Source organism: Oncorhynchus gorbuscha, unplaced genomic scaffold (assembly GCF_021184085.1).
Source record: "Oncorhynchus gorbuscha isolate QuinsamMale2020 ecotype Even-year unplaced genomic scaffold, OgorEven_v1.0 Un_scaffold_1904, whole genome shotgun sequence".
Classification (NCBI taxonomy): Eukaryota; Metazoa; Chordata; class Actinopteri; order Salmoniformes; family Salmonidae; genus Oncorhynchus; species Oncorhynchus gorbuscha.
This window is the reverse complement of record NW_025746553.1, coordinates 62,501-82,673: the sequence shown is the minus strand read 5'-3', so window position 1 is coordinate 82,673 and position 20,173 is coordinate 62,501. Positions and strand designations below refer to the sequence as shown.

General features: G+C 41.5%; 1 pseudogene; it reads right to left on the bottom strand.

The window, feature by feature from the left end:
* Positions 1-13,063: 13,063 nt before the first annotated feature.
* Positions 13,064-20,173, bottom strand: part of LOC124024513 — a 45,254-nt pseudogene continuing 38,144 nt past the window's right edge.

The following is a 20,173-nucleotide window of genomic DNA, read 5'->3' as shown; positions in this document are numbered from 1 at the left end:
ATAGTGACCCTGTATATAGTATGGTATTAACTGACCCTGTATATAGTATGGTATTAACTGACCCTGTATATAGTATGGTATTAACTGACCCTGTATATAGTGACCCTGTATATAGTATGGTATTAACTGACCCTGTATATAGTGACCCTGTATATAGTATGGTATTAACTGACCCTGTCTATAGTATGGTATTAACTGACCCTGTATATAGTGACCCTGTATATAGTATGGTATTAACTGACCCTGTATATAGTATGGTATTAACTGACCCTGTATATAGTATGGTATTAACTGACCCTGTATATAGTATGGTATTAACTGACCCTGTCTATAGTATGGTATTAACTGACCCTGTATATAGTGACCCTGTATATAGTATGGTATTAACTGACCCTGTATATAGTATGGTATTAACTGACCCTGTATATAGTATGGTAATAACTGACCCTGTATATACTGACCCTGTATATAGTATGGTATTAACTGACCTGTATATATTATGGTATTAACTGACCTGTATATAGTATGGTATTAACTGACCCTGTATATAGTATGGTATTAACTGACCCTGTATATAGTATGGTATTAACTGACCCTGTATATAGTATGGTATTAACTGACCCTGTCTATATAGTATGGTATTAACTGATCCTGTATATAGTATGGTACTAACTGACCCTGTATATAGTATGGAATTAACTGACCCTGTATATAGTATGGTATTAACTGACCCTGTCTATATAGTATGGTATTAACTGACCCTGTATATAGTATGGTATTAACTGACCCTGTATATAGTATGGTATTAACTGACCCTGTATATAGTATGGTACTAACTGACCCTGTATATAGTATGGTACTAACTGACCCTGTATATAGTATTAACTGACCCTGTATATAGTATGGTATTAACTGACCCTGTATATAGTATGGTATTAACTGACCCTGTATATAGTATGGTATTACCTGACCCTGTCTATATAGTATGGTATTAACTGACCCTGTATATAGTATGGTTTTAACTGACCCTGTATATAGTATGGTATTAACTGACCCTGTATATAGTATGGTATTAACTGACCCTGTATATAGTATTAACTGACCCTGTATATAGTATGGTATTAACTGACCCTGTATATAGTATGGTATTAACTGACCCTGTATATAGTATGGTATTAACTGACCCTGTCTATATAGTATGGTATTAACTGACCCTGTATATAGTATGGTTTTAACTGACCCTGTATATAGTATGGTATTAACTGACCCTGTATATAGTATGGTATTAACTGTCCTGTATATAGTATGGTATTAACTGACCTGTATATAGTATGGTATTAACTGACCCTGTATATAGTATTAACTGACCCTGTATATAGTATGGTACTAACTGACCCTGTATATAGTATGGTATTAACTGACCCTGTATATAGTGACCCTGTATATAGTATGGTATTAACTGACCCTGTATATAGTATGGTATTAACTGACCCTGTATATAGTATGGTATTAACTGACCCTGTATATAGTATGGTATTAACTGACTCTGTATATAGTATGGTATTAACTGACCCTGTATATAGTGACCCTGTATATAGTATGGTATTAACTGACCCTGTATATAGTATGGTATTAACTGACCTGTATATATTATGGTATTAACTGACCTGTATATAGTATGGTATTAACTGACCCTGTATATAGTATGGTATTAACTGACCCTGTATATAGTATGGTATTAACTGACCCTGTCTATAGTATGGTATTAACTGACCCTGTATATAGTGACCCTGTATATAGTATGGTATTAACTGACCCTGTATATAGTATGGTATTAACTGACCTGTATATATTATGGTATTAACTGACCTGTATATAGTATGGTATTAACTGACCCTGTATATAGTATGGTATTAACTGACCCTGTTTATAGTATGGTATTAACTGACCCTGTCTATAGTATGGTATTAACTGACCCTGTATATAGTGACCCTGTATATAGTATGGTATTAACTGACCCTGTATATAGTGACCCTGTATATAGTATGGTATTAACTGACCCTGTATATAGTGACCCTGTATATAGTATGGTATTAACTGACCCTGTCTACAGTATGGTATTAACTGACCCTGTATATAGTGACCCTGTATATAGTATGGTATTAACTGACCCTGTATATAGTATGGTATTAACTGACCCTGTATATAGTATGGTATTAACTGACCCTGTATATAGTGACCCTGTATATAGTATGGTATTAACTGACCCTGTATATAGTGACCCTGTATATAGTATGGTATTAACTGACCCTGTCTATAGTATGGTATTAACTGACCCTGTATATAGTGACCCTGTATATAGTATGGTATTAACTGACCCTGTATATAGTATGGTATTAACTGACCCTGTATATAGTATGGTATTAACTGACCCTGTATATAGTATGGTATTAACTGACCCTGTCTATAGTATGGTATTAACTGACCCTGTATATAGTGACCCTGTATATAGTATGGTATTAACTGACCCTGTATATAGTATGGTATTAACTGACCCTGTATATAGTATGGTAATAACTGACCCTGTATATACTGACCCTGTATATAGTATGGTATTAACTGACCTGTATATATTATGGTATTAACTGACCTGTATATAGTATGGTATTAACTGACCCTGTATATAGTATGGTATTAACTGACCCTGTATATAGTATGGTATTAACTGACCCTGTATATAGTATGGTATTAACTGACCCTGTCTATATAGTATGGTATTAACTGATCCTGTATATAGTATGGTACTAACTGACCCTGTATATAGTATGGAATTAACTGACCCTGTATATAGTATGGTATTAACTGACCCTGTCTATATAGTATGGTATTAACTGACCCTGTATATAGTATGGTATTAACTGACCCTGTATATAGTATGGTATTAACTGACCCTGTATATAGTATGGTACTAACTGACCCTGTATATAGTATGGTACTAACTGACCCTGTATATAGTATTAACTGACCCTGTATATAGTATGGTATTAACTGACCCTGTATATAGTATGGTATTAACTGACCCTGTATATAGTATGGTATTAACTGACCCTGTCTATATAGTATGGTATTAACTGACCCTGTATATAGTATGGTTTTAACTGACCCTGTATATAGTATGGTATTAACTGACCCTGTATATAGTATGGTATTAACTGACCCTGTATATAGTATTAACTGACCCTGTATATAGTATGGTATTAACTGACCCTGTATATAGTATGGTATTAACTGACCCTGTATATAGTATGGTATTAACTGACCCTGTCTATATAGTATGGTATTAACTGACCCTGTATATAGTATGGTTTTAACTGACCCTGTATATAGTATGGTATTAACTGACCCTGTATATAGTATGGTATTAACTGTCCTGTATATAGTATGGTATTAACTGACCTGTATATAGTATGGTATTAACTGACCCTGTATATAGTATTAACTGACCCTGTATATAGTATGGTACTAACTGACCCTGTATATAGTATGGTATTAACTGACCCTGTATATAGTGACCCTGTATATAGTATGGTATTAACTGACCCTGTATATAGTATGGTATTAACTGACCCTGTATATAGTATGGTATTAACTGACCCTGTATATAGTATGGTATTAACTGACCCTGTATATAGTAAGTCGCTCTGGATAAGAGCGTCTGCTAAATGACTTAAATGTAAATGTAAATGTAGTATGGTATTAACTGACCCTGTATATAGTATGGTATTAACTGACCCTGTATATAGTATTAACTAACCCTGTATATAGTATGGTATTAACTGACCTGTATATAGTATGGTATTAACTGACCCTGTATATAGTATGGTATTAACTGACCCTGTATATAGTATTAACTAACCCTGTATATAGTATGGTATTAACAGACCCTGTATATAGTATGGTATTAACTGACCCTGTATATAGTATGGTATTAACTGACCCTGTATATAGTATGGTATTAACTGACCCTGTCTATATAGTATGGTATTAACTGATCCTGTATATAGTGACCCTGTATATAGTATGGTATTAACTGACCCTGTATATAGTATGGTATTAACTGACCTGTATATATTATGGTATTAACTGACCTGTATATAGTATGGTACTAAATGACCCTGTATATAGTATGGTATTAACTGACCCTGTATATAGTATGGTATTAACTGACCCTGTCTATATAGTATGGTATTAACTGACCCTGTATATAGTATGGTTTTAACTGACCCTGTATATAGTATGGTATTAACTGACCCTGTATATAGTATGGTATTAACTGACCCTGTATATAGTATGGTATTAACTGACCTGTATATAGTATGGTATTAACTGACCCTGTATATAGTATGGTATTAAACTGACCATATTAACTGACCCTGTATATAGTATGGTATTAACTGACCCTGTATATAGTATGGTATTAACCTGACCATGTATATAGTATGGTATTAACTGACCCTGTATATAGTATGGTATTAACTGACCCTGTATATAGTATTAACTGACCCTGTATATAGTATGGTACTAACTGACCCTGTATATAGTATGGTGTTAACTGACCCTGTATATAGTATGGTATTAACTGACCCTGTATATAGTATGGTACTAACTGACCCTGTATATAGTATGGTATTAACTGACCCTGTATATAGTATGGTATTAACTGACCCTGTATATAGTATTAACTAACCCTGTATATAGTATGGTATTAACTGACCTGTATATAGTATGGTATTAACTGACCCTGTATATAGTATGGTATTAACTGACCCTGTATATAGTATTAACTAACCCTGTATATAGTATGGTATTAACTGACCCTGTATATAGTATGGTATTAACTGACCCTGTATATAGTATGGTATTAACTGACCCTGTATATAGTATGGTATTAACTGACCCTGTATATAGTATGGTATTAACTGACCCTGTATATAGTATGGTACTAACTGACCCTGTATATAGTCTGGTATTAACTGACCCTGTATATAGTATGGTATTAACTGACCCTGTATATAGTATGGTATTAACTGACCCTGTATATAGTATGGTATTAACTGACCCTGTATATAGTATGGTATTAACTGACCCTGTATATAGTATGGTATTAACTGACCCTGTATATAGTATGGTACTAACTGACCCTGTATATAGTCTGGTATTAACTGACCCTGTATATAGTATGGTATTAACTGACCCTGTATATAGTATGGTATTAACTGACCCTGTATATAGTATGGTATTAACTGACCCTGTATATAGTATGGTATTAACTGACCCTGTATATAGTATGGTACTAACTGACACTGTATATAGTATGGTATTAACTGACCCTGTATATAGTATGGTACTAACTGACCCTGTATATAGTATGGTACTAACTGACCCTGTATATAGTATGGTATTAACTGACCCTGTATATAGTATGGTACTAACTGACCCTGTATATAGTATGGTATTAACTGACCCTGTATATAGTATGGTATTAACTGACCCTGTATATAGTATGGTATTAACTGACCCTGTATATAGTATGGTATTAACTGACCCTGTATATAGTATGGTATTAACTGACCCTGTATATAGTATGGTATTTACTGACCCTGTATATAGTATGGTACTAACTGACCGACTCAGACTGTGTTCTCAGACTGTGTTCCCCGTCTCAGACTGTGTTCCCCGACTCAGACTGTGTTCCCCGTCTCAGACTGTGTTCCCCGTCTCAGACTGTGTTCCCCGACTCAGACTGTGTTCCCCGACTCAGACTGTGTTCCCCGACTCAGACTGTGTTCCCCGACTCAGACTGTGTTCCCAGACTCAGACTGTGTTCCCCGTCTCAGACTTTGGCTGTGTTCCCCGACTCAGACTGTGTTCCCAGACTCAGACTGTGTTCCCCGTCTCAGACTGTGTTCTCAGACTGTGTTCCCCCTCAGACTGTGTTCTCAGACTGTGTTCCCCGCCTCAGACTGTGTTCCCCGTCTCAGACTGTGTTCCCCGTCTCAGACTGTGTTCCCCGACTCAGACTGTGTTCCCCGTCTCAGACTGTGTTCCCCGTCTCAGACTGTGTTCCCCGTCTCAGACTGTGTTCCCCGACTCAGACTGTGTTCCCCGTCTCAGAAAGCTGCTGACACATAGTAGATATTACAACACCTGGATAGGGGAACGCGACCCATGATTAGTTGATTCTTAGCGTCAGGTTTACCAGCTTGGACTGGGCCAAAAGTGTGTTATAAATCAGGCCCCGAGGACTGGAGCTGCTCATCCCTGCTGTATGTTCTTCCCATGTGGATTGTTGATGTAATTAAGGTCCTTTGAATCCTCAGCTGAGCTCTAGATGGCGCTGTTACAACATTTTAACTCACAGATAGACCGACATGCTGATACTCAACACAACTGTAATTCAAATAATTACAATATTTTTTAATTTCAGAATACAACGTTATTCAATCTGTGTGACACAGAGGTCGTTATAATTGTCCCTTTTTTTACCCATTTTTTAGGATCAAACAAATGTTTGGAAAAACTATGCCTTGTCTCTTACCTTGTTTGTGTCATGATTTCCATTTTGAGATTAATACAAATATCCCTTATCTTTATAAGATGTCTGTCTGTATCTGCAATGTTATTTACCTGATTAATCAACATGAAATACATTTAATACAATCAACATTTAATACAATAAACATTTAATAAACAAATTAACATTTAACAACAACTCAATTATCACCGCACTTTCGCCATTCGCTCGCTCAAAGCTGTCCCCATCGACTGGTATGATTTGGAAAAACCAAGATATGCAACGTTCCTGGGTTCTCAGACAGTAGTTCAGCGCTGCTCAGCTCCACCACACACCATTGGCTAGTTTATTCCATTCCACAGTGAGTCATGCCAGTCAGACATCATCAGAAGTCATTCACAGGTGTTCTGTCTTTGAGGCTTTTTGTCTTTCTGTCAGTCTCCCCAGTCCCTACTAACATAGCTGGTAGGTCTTTAATACTGTCTGTCAGTCTCTACCTCTGTCTCTGTCTCCCCAGTCCCTCCTAACATAGCTGGTAGGTCTTTAATACTGTCTGTCAGTCTCCACCTCTGTCTCTGTCTCCCCAGTCCCTACTAACATAGCTGTTAGGTCTTTAATACTGTCTGTCAGTCTCTACCTCTGTCTCTGTCTCCCCAGTCCCTCCTAACATAGCTGTTAGGTCTTTAATACTGTCTGTCAGTCTCTACCTCTGTCTCTGTCTCCCCAGTCCCTACTAACATAGCTGTTAGGTCTTTAATACTGTCTGTCAGTCTCTATCTCTGTCTCCCCAGTCCCTCCTAACATAGCTGTTAGGTCTTTAATACTGTCTGTCAGTCTCTACCTCTGTCTCTGTCTCCCCAGTCCCTACTAACATAGCTGTTAGGTCTTTAATACTGTCTGTCAGTCTCTATCTCTGTCTCCCCAGTCCCTCCTAACATAGCTGTTAGGTCTTTAATACTGTCTGTCAGTCTCTACCTCTGTCTCTGTCTCCCCAGTCCCTACTAACATAGCTGTTAGGTCTTTAATACTGTCTGTCAGTCTCTACCTCTGTCTCCCCAGTCCCTCCTAACATAGCTGTTAGGTCTTTAATACTGTCTGTCAGTCTCTACCTCTGTCTCTGTCTCCCCAGTCCCTACTAACATAGCTGTTAGGTCTTAAATACTGTCTGTCAGTCTCCACCTCTGTCTCTGTCTCCCCAGTCCCTTCTAACATAGCTGTTAGGTCTTAAACACTGTCTGTCTGTCTCTGTCTCCCCAGTCCCTACTAACATAGCTGTTAGGTCATTAATACTGTCTGTCAGTCTCTACCTCTGTCTCTGTCTCCCCAGTCCCTACTAACATAGCTGGTAGGTCTTTAATACTGTCTGTCAGTCTCTACCTCTGTCTCTGTCTCCCAGTCCCTACTAACATAGCTGGTAGGTCTTTAATACTGTCTGTCAGTCTCTACCTCTGTCTCTGTCTCCCCAGTCCCTCCTAACATAGCTGGTAGGTCTTTAATACTGTCTGTCAGTCTCTACCTCTGTCTCTGTCTCCCCAGTCCCTACTAACATAGCTGTTAGGTCTTTAATACTGTCTGTCAGTCTCTACCTCTGTCTCTGTCTCCCCAGTCCCTCCTAACATAGCTGTTAGGTCTTTAATACTGTCTGTCAGTCTCTACCTCTGTCTCTGTCTCCCCAGTCCCTACTAACATAGCTGTTAGGTCTTTAATACTGTCTGTCAGTCTCTACCTCTGTCTCTGTCTCCCCAGTCCCTACTAACATAGCTGTTAGGTCTTTAATACTGTCTGTCAGTCTCTACCTCTGTCTCTGTCTCCCCAGTCCCTACTAACATAGCTGTTAGGTCTTTAATACTGTCTGTCAGTCTCTACCTCTGTCTCTGTCTCCCCAGTCCCTACTAACATAGCTGTTAGGTCTTTAATACTGTCTGTCAGTCTCTACCTCTGTCTCTGTCTCCCCAGTCCCTACTAACATAGCTGTTAGGTCTTTAATACTGTCTGTCAGTCTCTACCTCTGTCTCTGTCTCCCCAGTCCCTTCTAACATAGCTGTTAGGTCTTTAATACTGTCTGTCAGTCTCTATCTCTGTCTCCCAGTCCCTCCTAACATAGCTGTTAGGTCTTTAATACTGTCTGTCAGTCTCTACCTCTGTCTCTGTCTCCCCAGTCCCTACTAACATAGCTGTTAGGTCTTTAATACTGTCTGTCAGTCTCTATCTCTGTCTCCCCAGTCCCTCCTAACATAGCTGTTAGGTCTTTAATACTGTCTGTCAGTCTCTACCTCTGTCTCTGTCTCCCCAGTCCCTACTAACATAGCTGTTAGGTCTTTAATACTGTCTGTCAGTCTCTACCTCTGTCTCCCCAGTCCCTCCTAACATAGCTGTTAGGTCTTTAATACTGTCTGTCAGTCTCTACCTCTGTCTCTGTCTCCCCAGTCCCTACTAACATAGCTGTTAGGTCTTAAATACTGTCTGTCAGTCTCCACCTCTGTCTCTGTCTCCCCAGTCCCTTCTAACATAGCTGTTAGGTCTTAAACACTGTCTGTCTGTCTCTGTCTCCCCAGTCCCTACTAACATAGCTGTTAGGTCATTAATACTGTCTGTCAGTCTCTACCTCTGTCTCTGTCTCCCCAGTCCCTACTAACATAGCTGGTAGGTCTTTAATACTGTCTGTCAGTCTCTACCTCTGTCTCTGTCTCCCCAGTCCCTACTAACATAGCTGGTAGGTCTTTAATACTGTCTGTCAGTCTCTACCTCTGTCTCTGTCTCCCCAGTCCCTCCTAACATAGCTGGTAGGTCTTTAATACTGTCTGTCAGTCTCTACCTCTGTCTCTGTCTCCCCAGTCCCTACTAACATAGCTGTTAGGTCTTTAATACTGTCTGTCAGTCTCTACCTCTGTCTCTGTCTCCCCAGTCCCTCCTAACATAGCTGTTAGGTCTTTAATACTGTCTGTCAGTCTCTACCTCTGTCTCTGTCTCCCCAGTCCCTACTAACATAGCTGTTAGGTCTTTAATACTGTCTGTCAGTCTCTACCTCTGTCTCTGTCTCCCCAGTCCCTACTAACATAGCTGTTAGGTCTTTAATACTGTCTGTCAGTCTCTACCTCTGTCTCTGTCTCCCCAGTCCCTACTAACATAGCTGTTAGGTCTTTAATACTGTCTGTCAGTCTCTACCTCTGTCTCTGTCTCCCCAGTCCCTACTAACATAGCTGTTAGGTCTTTAATACTGTCTGTCAGTCTCTACCTCTGTCTCTGTCTCCCCAGTCCCTACTAACATAGCTGTTAGGTCTTTAATACTGTCTGTCAGTCTCTACCTCTGTCTCTGTCTCCCCAGTCCCTTCTAACATAGCTGTTAGGTCTTTAATACTGTCTGTCAGTCTCTACCTCTGTCTCTGTCTCCCCAGTCCCTTCTAACATAGCTGTTAGGTCTTTAATACTGTCTGTCAGTCTCTACCTCTGTCTCTGTCTCCCCAGTCCCTACTAACATAGCTGTTAGGTCTTTAATACTGTCTGTCAGTCTCTATCTCTGTCTCCCCAGTCCCTCCTAACATAGCTGTTAGGTCTTTAATACTGTCTGTCAGTCTCTACCTCTGTCTCTGTCTCCCCAGTCCCTACTAACATAGCTGTTAGGTCTTTAATACTGTCTGTCAGTCTCTACCTCTGTCTCTGTCTCCCCAGTCCCTCCTAACATAGCTGTTAGGTCTTTAATACTGTCTGTCAGTCTCTACCTCTGTCTCTGTCTCCCCAGTCCCTACTAACATAGCTGTTAGGTCTTTAATACTGTCTGTCAGTCTCTACCTCTGTCTCTGTCTCCCCAGTCCCTACTAACATAGCTGTTAGGTCTTTAATACTGTCTGTCAGTCTCTACCTCTGTCTCTGTCTCCCCAGTCCCTTCTAACATAGCTGTTAGGTCTTTAATACTGTCTGTCAGTCTCTACCTCTGTCTCTGTCTCCCCAGTCCCTTCTAACATAGCTGTTAGGTCTTTAATACTGTCTGTCAGTCTCTACCTCTGTCTCTGTCTCCCCAGTCCCTACTAACATAGCTGTTAGGTCTTTAATACTGTCTGTCAGTCTCTATCTCTGTCTCCCCAGTCCCTCCTAACATAGCTGTTAGGTCTTTAATACTGTCTGTCAGTCTCTACCTCTGTCTCTGTCTCCCCAGTCCCTACTAACATAGCTGTTAGGTCTTTAATACTGTCTGTCAGTCTCTACCTCTGTCTCTGTCTCCCCAGTCCCTCCTAACATAGCTGTTAGGTCTTTAATACTGTCTGTCAGTCTCTACCTCTGTCTCTGTCTCCCCAGTCCCTACTAACATAGCTGTTAGGTCTTTAATACTGTCTGTCAGTCTCTACCTCTGTCTCTGTCTCCCCAGTCCCTACTAACATAGCTGTTAGGTCTTTAATACTGTCTGTCAGTCTCTATCTCTGTCTCCCCAGTCCCTCCTAACATAGCTGTTAGGTCTTTAATACTGTCTGTCAGTCTCTACCTCTGTCTCTGTCTCCCCAGTCCCTACTAACATAGCTGTTAGGTCTTAAATACTGTCTGTCAGTCTCTACCTCTGTCTCTGTCTCCCCAGACCCTACTAACATAGCTGGTAGGTCTTTAATACTGTCTGTCAGTCTCTACCTCTGTCTCCCCAGTCCCTACTAACATATCTGTTAGGTCTTTAATACTGTCTGTCAGTCTCTACCTCTGTCTCTGTCTCCCCAGTCCCTCCTAACATAGCTGTTAGGTCTTTTCCACTACTGTCTGACTTGGTTCTCTGTGCCCAGTCCCTCCTAACATAGCTGTTAGGTCTTTAATACTGTCTGACTTGGTTCTCTGTGCCCAGTCCCTACTAACATAGCTGTTAGGTCTTTAATACTGTCTGACTTGGTTCTCTGTGCCCAGTCCCTACTAACATAGCTGTTAGGTCTTTAATACTGTCTCACTTGGTTCTCTGTGCCCAGTCCCTACTAACATAGCTGTTAGGTCTTTAATACTGTCTGACTTGGTTCTCTGTGCCCAGTCCCTCCTAACATAGCTGTTAGGTCTTTTCCACTACTGTCTGACTTGGTTCTCTGTGCCCAGTCCCTCCTAACATAGCTGTTAGGTCTTTTCCACTACTGTCTGACTTGGTTCTCTGTGCCCAGTCCCTACTAACATAGCTGTTAGGTCTTTAATACTGTCTGACTTGGTTCTCTGTGCCCAGTCCCTCCTAACATAGCTGTTAGGTCTTTAATACTGTCTGACTTGGTTCTCTGTGCCCAGTCCCTCCTAACATAGCTGTTAGGTCTTTAATACTGTCTGACTTGGTTCTCTGTCCCCAGTCCCTACTAACATAGCTGTTAGGTCTTTAATACTGTCTGTCAGTCTCTACCTCTGTCTCTGTCTCCCCAGTCCCTTCTAACATAGCTGTTAGGTCTTTAATACTGTCTGTCAGTCTCTACCTCTGTCTCTGTCTCCCCAGTCCCTACTAACATAGCTGTTAGGTCTTAAATACTGTCTGTCAGTCTCCACCTCTGTCTCTGTCTCCCCAGTCCCTTCTAACATAGCTGTTAGGTCTTAAATACTGTCTGTCTGTCTCTGTCTCCCCAGTCCCTACTAACATAGCTGTTAGGTCATTAATACTGTCTGTCAGTCTCTACCTCTGTCTCTGTCTCCCCAGTCCCTACTAACATAGCTGGTAGGTCTTTAATACTGTCTGTCAGTCTCTACCTCTGTCTCTGTCTCCCCAGTCCCTACTAACATAGCTGGTAGGTCTTTAATACTGTCTGTCAGTCTCTACCTCTGTCTCTGTCTCCCCAGTCCCTCCTAACATAGCTGTTAGGTCTTTAATACTGTCTGTCAGTCTCTACCTCTGTCTCTGTCTCCCCAGTCCCTCCTAACATAGCTGTTAGCTCTTTAATACTGTCTGTCAGTCTCTACCTCTGTCTCTGTCTCCCCAGTCCCTACTAACATAGCTGTTAGGTCTTTAATACTGTCTGTCAGTCTCTACCTCTGTCTCTGTCTCCCCAGTCCCTTCTAACATAGCTGTTAGGTCTTTAATACTGTCTGTCAGTCTCTACCTCTGTCTCTGTCTCCCAGTCCCTACTAACATAGCTGTTAGGTCTTTAATACTGTCTGTCAGTCTCTACCTCTGTCTCTGTCTCCCCAGTCCCTACTAACATAGCTGTTAGGTCTTTAATACTGTCTGTCAGTCTCTACCTCTGTCTCTGTCTCCCCAGTCCCTACTAACATAGCTGTTAGGTCTTTAATACTGTCTGTCAGTCTCTACCTCTGTCTCCCCAGTCCCTCCTAACATAGCTGTTAGGTCTTTAATACTGTCTGTCAGTCTCTACCTCTGTCTCTGTCTCCCCAGTCCCTACTAACATAGCTGTTAGGTCTTTAATACTGTCTGTCAGTCTCTACCTCTGTCTCTGTCTCCCCAGTCCCTCCTAACATAGCTGTTAGGTCTTTTCCACTACTGTCTGACTTGGTCCTTTGTGCCCAGTCCCTCCTAACATAGCTGTTAGGTCTTTAATACTGTCTGACTTGGTTCTCTGTGGGGTTGGTGTTCAGGCTCTTAGACCTCAGTGATGGATACATCCTGTCCTCTGCCACAAGCAGAAGGCCTCCACCAGTATCTTTAGCCTCAGCTTCCTGCTTCTCCTCACCTCCATCTTGGTTGCTCTCTGACTTGCTCTTCCCTGGTTCCTGTGGTTCACTGTCTGCCTCTGCCTCGTCCTTTGTATCTGTGGTGGTGGGGACTAGCTTCTCCATGGAGACTTTGGGCATGTGGCCGAACGGGCAGGGGTGGACTCTGTACTCGAAGCGCACTGCCCAGTGACCCATGGTTGGAGATCTGGAGGTAACCGTTTCCAGTTCCCCAGTGAGGGGGTTGTTGACGTCTGTGGCCCAAGTAGCCCCCTCATCTCCCCCATCGGCTGGGTTGTACACCATAGTGCTCCTGGATCTGGGCCTGGAGGTGAGACAGTCACTGTGGGTCTCGGGTGACTGGTACTGCAGGGACCTGACCCTCTCCAGAGGGTATGAGATGGTTGCTTCTAGCTTGATCTTCTCCGTGGTCACGCCTGCCTTCTCCAGGGCCGCGTCCATCGAGGCTGCAGGGCTGCAGGGCGGTGGAGAAGCCTCTGTAGGAACCTCAGGCCTCTGGGTTGGGGTTTCCTTCACCCCTTCGCAGACAGAGACACTGGAGCTGGAATGATTCCTCTCTCTGGGGCCCACCACGTCTAACGTGGCTCCGTACTCCTTCACAGAGGCCGTGATGCTGGTCGTGGTTTCTCTCATACTCCGTTTCCTCTCAACCACCTTCCTCTGGCTACCCTTCCTCTCAGGGCTCCTGATGTCCCCAGCCTCAGAGCGGGTGTCATCTCCCATCTCCAGGTGGTACCGGTACAGACTGTAGCCGTCAGAGCTGATGGACAGACAGACACACAGACAGATATATAATCAGTAAATATCATCCTCACATCGTCCATAAACACTAGACTACTGTACTGATCATCAGTAAACATCATCCTTATTAAACACTAGACTACTGTACTGATCATCAGTAAACATCATCCTCTCATCATCCTTATTAAACACTAGACTACTGTACTGATAATCATCCTTATTAAACACTAGACTACTGTACTGATCATCAGTAAACATCATCCTTATTAAACACTAGACTACTGTACTGATCATCAGTAAACATCATCCTCTCATCATCCTTATTAAACACTAGACTACTGTACTGATAATCATCCTTATTAAACACTAGACTACTGTACTGATCATCAGTAAACATCATTCTCTCATCATCCTTATTAAACACTAGACTACTGTACTGATCATCAGTAAACATCATCCTTAATAAACACTAGACTACTGTACTGATAATCAGTAAACATCATCCTTATTAAACACTAGACTACTGTACTGATAATCAGTAAACATCATCCTCTCATCATCCTTATTAAACACTAGACTACTGTACTGATAATCAGTAAACATCATCCTTAATAAACACTAGACTACTGTACTGATAATCATCCTTATTAAACACTAGACTACTGTACTGATCATCAGTAAACATCATCCTTATTAAACACTAGACTACTGTACTGATAATCATCCTTATTAAACACTAGACTACTGTACTGATCATCAGTAAACATCATCCTTATTAAACACTAGACTACTGTACTGATAATCAGTAAACATCATCCTTATTAAACACTAGACTACTGTACTGATAATCAGTAAACATCGTCCTTATTAAACACTAGACTACTGTACTGATAATCAGTAAACATCATCCTTATTAAACACTAGACTACTGTACTGATAATCAGTAAACATCATCCTCTCATCATCCTTATTAAACACTAGACTACTGTACTGATCATCAGTAAACATCATCCTTAATAAACACTAGACTACTGTACTGATAATCAGTAAACATCATCCTTATTAAACACTAGACTACTGTACTGATAATTAGTAAACATCATCCTCTCATCATCCTTAATAAACACTAGACTACTGTACTGATCATCAGTAAACATCATCCTTAATAAACACTAGACTACTGTACTGATAATCAGTAAACATCATCCTTATTAAACACTAGACTACTGTACTGATAATCAGTAAACATCATCCTTATTAAACACTAGACTACTGTACTGATAATCAGTAAACATCATCCTTATTAAACACTAGACTACTGTACTGATAATCAGTAAACATCATCCTTAATAAACACTAGACTACTGTCCTGATAATCAGTAAACATCATCCTTATTAAACACTAGACTACTGTACTGATAATCAGTAAACATCATCCTTATTAAACACTAGACTACTGTACTGATAATCAGTAAACATCATCCTTATTCAACACTAGACTACTGTACTGATCATCAGTAAACATCATCCTCTCATCATCCTTAATAAACACTAGACTACTGTACTGATAATCATCCTTATTAAACACTAGACTACTGTACTGATCATCAGTAAACATCATCCTCTCATCATCCTTATTAAACACTAGACTACTGTACTGATAATCAGTAAACATCATCCTTAATAAACACTAGACTACTGTACTGATCATCAGTAAACATCATCCTTAATAAACACTAGACTACTGTACTGTACATGACAGAGCAGACCATTCCGTCTTTCTCATCTGGAGTCATTAAAGTTGTTAATGAACCTGTTGATGGAGCTGTGACGGAGCAGAGAGGACGTGTCGCAGACCGAGGAGACCCCCGACTGGGTTCTGACCAGGTCGTTGTGGTCCACCCCGGCCAGCTTCTCCAGGGCGTTCATCATACGTCCAGAGAACTCCTCCAGCTGACCCAGTCGCAGGTCCACCGTCTGCAGGGAAGCCTTCATGGAGTGCTCCCTCTCGTTCACCTCCTCCAGACGCATCGACATGTTCTCTACCCTGAGAGGAGAGAGAGTCAACGGTACCACAACTCTTTACTCACCCTGCCGATTACACCAAATGTATTGTGATTACACCAAATATATTGTGATTACACCAAATGTATTGGGATTACACCAAATGTATTGGGATTACACCAAATGATTTGGGATTACACCAAATGTATTGGGATTACACCAAATGTATTGGGATTACACCAAATGTATTGGGATTACACCAAATGTCTTGTGATTACACCAAATGTATTGGGATTACACCAAATGTATTGGGATTACACCAAATGATTTGGGATTACACCAAATGTATTGGGATTACACCAAATGTATTGGGATTACACCAAATGTATTGGGATTACACCAAATGTATTGGGATTACACCAAATGTCTTGTGATTACACCAAATGTATTGGGATTACACCAAATGTATTACTAATAAATATGAATAACCGTAGCGAATACTGAGACAGTTCTACAAGGCTAATTTAAATGTAAGTAGTTCCCCCAAAGAGGAAAGACCATAGCTGTCCGGTCTCCGACCTCTCCGATGTGACCCGGATGCGTTCGTTGCTAGACGACTGCTCCTCGTCCTCCTTCTCTCTGAAATACTCCTCCACACACTGCTCCTCAAAGTCATACAGAGCCTTCAGCTCCTCAGCGTTCAGCAGCAGCTCTGTCAGAGAGAGAAGCACACGTCACACGCTGGAGCCGGGGTTGGTGGAGTTCAACTGCTTCTGAAACCTGGTAGAACGCACTGACATCGGTCTCGGAAGGACCAATCAGTCAACCCAGCCAACCAACCAGACAAGCAACCAGTCATCCAATCAACCAGACAACCAACCAGACAACCAACCAGTCATCCAATCAACCAGACAACCAACCAGACAACCAACCAGTCATCCAATCAGTCAACCAATCAACCAGTCATCCAATCAGTCATCCAATCAACCAGACAACCAACCAGTCATCCAATCAGTCAACCAATCAACCAGTCATCCAATCAGTCAACCCAGCCAACCAACCAGACAGCCAACCAACCGGCAGGCCAGCCAGAAAACCATTTCAGCCAGTTAGCCAGCTAGCTAATCAATCAACCAAGTCATCCAATCACTCAACCAATCAACCAGTCATCCATTCACTCAATCAATCAACCAGTCATCCAATTACTCAACCAATCAACCAGTCATCCAATCACTCAACCAATCAACCAGTCATCCAATCAGTCAACCAATCAACCAGTTATCCAATCAGTCAACCAATCAATCAATCAGTCATCCAATCAGAGTCAACCAATCAATCAGTCATCCAATCAATCAGTCATCCAATCAGAGTCAACCAATCAGTCAACCAATCAATCAGTCATCCAATCAGAGTCAACCAATCAATCAATCAGTCATCCAATCAGAGTCGACCAATCAACCAGTCATCCAATCAGAGTCGACCAATCAACCAGTCATCCAATCAGAGTCGACCAATCAACCAGTCATCCAATCAGAGTCGACCAATCAACCAGTCATCCAATCAGAGTCGACCAATCAACCAGTCATCCAATCAGAGTCGACCAATCAACCAGTCATCCAATCAGTAAACCAATATCCCCGAAAACCACTGACGTAGTCCTTTGTTGTCCCTGTCGTCCTGCTCTCCCTCTGTTCTCCTCTTGCAGCGACGAAAGACGTATTTCAGAACGATGTAGATGTGGCTGAAGATGATGAGGGGCGGAGGGAGGAGGGGCCGGTCGTGGAACTTCATGATCAGCTGGTAACGCTGGAACTTCCAGATCTGGTTGGAGACGGACTTGACCTCTAAGAAGGTGTTGCTGTTGGTCAGAGGTCAGGACGGAAAAGCGGATCAATCAGGGAGCTGTTTTTTTTTACCAACGAGGTTAAATCTTCACAACACCACAACACAGTCAACTACATGCATGAACCAGGTTAAATCCCCAGGTCTCCTGCACAACACCACAACACAGTCAACTACATGAATGCATGATGTAATGACTGTAGCTGTCCGTAATGTCTGTAATGACCGTAGCTGTCCGTAATGTCTGTAATGACTGTAGCTGTCCGTAATGTCTGTAATGACTGTAGCTGTCCGTAATGTCTCTAATGACTGTAGCTGTCCGTAATGTCTCTAATGACTGTAGCTGTCCGTAATGTTTGTAATGACTGTAGCTGTCCGTAATGTCTCTAATGACTGTAGCTGTCCGTAATGTCTCTAATGACTGTAGCTGTCCGTAATGTCTCTAATGACTGTAGCTGTCCGTAATGTCTCTAATGACTGTAGCTGTCCGTAATGTCTGTAATGACTGTAGCTGTCCGTAATGTCTGTAATGACTGTAGCTGTCCGTAATGTCTGTAATGACTGTAGCTGTCCGTAATGTCTCTAATGACTGTAGCTGTCCGTAATGTCTCTAATGACTGTAGCTGTCCGTAATGTCTGTAATGACTGTAGCTGTCCGTAATGTCTCTAATGACTGTAGCTGTCCGTAATGTCTCTAATGACTGTAGCTGTCCGTAATGTCTGTAATGACTGTAGCTGTCCGTAATGTCTCTAATGACTGTAGCTGTCCGTAATGTCTCTAATGACTGTAGCTGTCCGTAATGTCTGTAATGACTGTAGCTGTCCGTAATGTCTGTAATGACTGTAGCTGTCCGTAATGTCTCTAATGACTGTAGCTGTCAGTAATGTCTCTAATGACTGTAGCTGTCCGTAATGTCTCTAATGACTGTAGCTGTCCGTAATGTCTGTAATGACTGTAGCTGTCCGTAATGTCTGTAATGTCTGTAATGTCTGTAATGACTGTAGCTGTCCGTAATGTCTGTAATGTCTGTAATGTCTGTAATGACTGTAGCTGTCCGTAATGTCTGTAATGCCTGTAGCTGTCCGTTATGTCTGTAATGACTGTAGCTGTCCGTAATGTCTGTAATGACTGTAGCTGTCCGTAATGTCTGTAATGACTGTAGCTGTCCGGTATGTCTGTAATGACTGTAGCTGTCCGTAATGTCTGTAATGACTGTAGCTGTCCGTAATGTCTGTAATGTCTGTAATGACTGTAGCTGTCCGTAATGTCTGTAATGCCTGTAGCTGTCCGTAATGTCTGTAATGACTGTAGCTGTCCGTTATGTCTGTAATGACTGTAGCTGTCTGTAATGTCTCTAATGACTGTAGCTGTCCGTAATGTCTGTAATGACTGTAGCTGTCCGTAATGTCTGTAATGACTGTAGCTGTCCGTAATGTCTGTAATGTCTGTAATGACTGTAGCTGTCCGTAATGTCTGTAATGCCTGTAGCTGTCCGTAATGTCTGTAATGACTGTAGCTGTCCGTTATGTCTGTAATGACTGTAGCTGTCTGTAATGTCTCTAATGACTGTAGCTGTCCGTAATGTCTGTAATGACTGTAGCTGTCCGTAATGTCTCTAATGACTGTAGCTGTCCGTAATGTCTGTAATGTCTGTAATGACTGTAGCTGTCTGTAATGTCTGTAATGCCTGTAGCTGTCCGTTATGTCTGTAATGACTGTAGCTGTCCGTAATGTATGTAATGACTGTAGCTGTCCGTAATGTCTGTAATAACTGTAGCTGTCCGTATTGTCTGTAATGACTGTAGCTGTCCGTAATGTCTCTAATGACTGTAGCTGTCCGTAATGTCTGTAATGACTGTAGCTGTCCGTATTGTCTGTAATGACTGTAGCTGTCCGTAATGTCTGTAATGACTGTAGCTGTCCGTTATGTCTGTAATGACTGTAGCTGTCCGTAATGTCTGTAATGACTGTAGCTGTCCGTAATGTCTGTAATGCCTGTAGCTGTCCGTAATGTCTCGAATGACTGTAGCTGTCCGTAATGTCTCTAATGACTGTAGCTGTCCGTAATGTTTGTAATGACTGTAGCTGTCCGTAATGTCTCTAATGACTGTAGCTGTCCGTAATGTCTGTAATGACTGTAGCTGCCCGTAATGTCTGTAATGACTGTAGCTGTCCGTTATGTCTGTAATCACCGTAGCTGTCCGTAATGTCTGTAATGACTGTAGCTGTCCGTAATGTCTGTAATGTCTGTAATGACTGTAGCTGTCCGTAATGTCTGTAATGTCTGTAATGTCTGTAATGCCTGTAGCTGTCTGTAATGTCTGTAATGACTGTAGCTGTCCGTAATATCTGTAATGCCTGTAGCTGTCCGTAATGTCTGTAAT